Genomic DNA, 1,948 nt, shown 5'->3' on the forward strand with positions numbered 1-1,948 from the left:
AAATACAACAAAACATTTGCTGGGAAAAATACCACTTAGAACATTTTAATTTGTAATTCCAGCAAGAACAATGTTGATGCGAAAACAACTAGTACAGTTTTACTGAATATTTATACAGATAATGTTGTTCTTTTGTTGTTTTGTTTAAAAGCCTCTCAACCATGCAGGGGTTGGCACACTAAGCGCAGTTGCAAAAAATATTTATGACACCAGATGTCCTTCCTGAAACAAACTTTAGCTGAAGTCTACAGCCCTTAGAATGTAAAGACCACTGCACTGACCTCAAGTTAGCAAGCCCCTGGTTAGACARATTTTGTGAATGYACTTTTTATGTATATTTTACTTTTGTGATGTATCAAATAAACTCTGGGCACTAACAAGKTCTTTGTCTTTTTTCTTAATTAAAAAACTGAACATATGAAATGTGAGGTCTATAAATGATGTCTTTAATGCTGGAAAACAACATTAATGATATTATTTAACATAAAATTATATTTTTAACCACATTTACTGGCATATTAGAAAAGTAAAAATAGAATGTATCAATAAAACTTCCTAAAATTAAACTTCCATCAAAATATAAATATTAATTMAAGTTCACTTTTAACTCTCACAATCCAAAAAAGGTTAAAATACAAAATATCTGGACTGCTATCCTGAAGTAGAAGATGTATCGCTTCCCATCCAGGAAGTTTTCTCAATTCAAAACCCCTTGAGTGTGGCATTCCATCAACAGCCGTGTTTCCATTCAATTTTAATTCGAAATTTGAGCGATTTTTTTTTTAATTTTGCAAAAAGGAAAAAATGAAGAAATGCAAATTAGACATGTTTCCATTAGGTGGCTTGAAGTGAATCAGTTACATCAGATGCATGTGTGTAGTAAACAGGAAGTAAAAGTCACACTCATAGGGTCCACACATCTCAGGATCTTGGAGAGAAGTTATCAGGAGTGCGTTGCTACTGTCATGAAAGTAGGGCTGCTCGATTATTGCAAAAACTATAATAACAATGTTTTTGATTGAAATTGAGATTTAGATTATTTAACAAAATTATTCATTCACTTTGATAACATAAATTTATAGAACATAAACAATGGCTGTTAAATAATGTTTCCCTCAATATTTTTGAAAAAAAAAATTAGACCAAGTGAAACTTTGGCCGTGTGAAGAGCCTGCAGCATGGTGCCAGCAGTGGCAGTGGATTCACAACACAAAGCAGCGGAAGCGTAAACTGTGAACTTCGATCATTATGTTTTTGTGATYGTTGAAAACCCAAATCGTAATCAAGATCAAAATCTGATTAATTGCCCAGCCCTACGTGAAAGTTGTAATTGTTCTGTCATATCAACTAGTTCTGGCGATGTTACTGCTGTCTGGAGACATATAGAAAGAAATGTGATTCTCTTCACATTATGGGAATAACTGAGAATATGCCGACAGCAGGAGGAGGGTCCTGCTGCCAGTTGCGGCTGCAGGACACTACTTACCTGCATCAAACATAATTACTAAAAAAGTGATTTCTAAGCATATTTTTCCTACTATTGTATACAGGTAATTGCAAACTAATTCTATTTATCTAATCTTTAATACATGCTTACTTTTGGTAAGTATACTATGTTATGGGTCAGCCTCTTGGTGAAACCATAGATTGTGTGGGTGAATTCTCCATACATGTCTTTCCACAAMACTGAAATGTATTTTTCTGCTTTGGTTAGCTCAGTTATTTTTCCCTATTGTGCAGATCTTAACAGTCTAAGATTGCGTTGCCTCAAGGGATCTCTGTCTATTTCAGACCTTAATATTATAAGAGCTCTGCGTTTTCCCTTTATTTGCCAATGAAGCACAAACATGCAAAGATACAGCGGGTAAAATAAGTATTGAACACGTCAACATTTTTCTCAGTAAATATATTACTAGAGGTGCTAATGACATGAAATTTTCACCAGATG

This window comes from Austrofundulus limnaeus, unplaced genomic scaffold, assembly GCF_001266775.1.
Source record: "Austrofundulus limnaeus strain Quisiro unplaced genomic scaffold, Austrofundulus_limnaeus-1.0 Scaffold76, whole genome shotgun sequence".
Classification (NCBI taxonomy): Eukaryota; Metazoa; Chordata; class Actinopteri; order Cyprinodontiformes; family Rivulidae; genus Austrofundulus; species Austrofundulus limnaeus.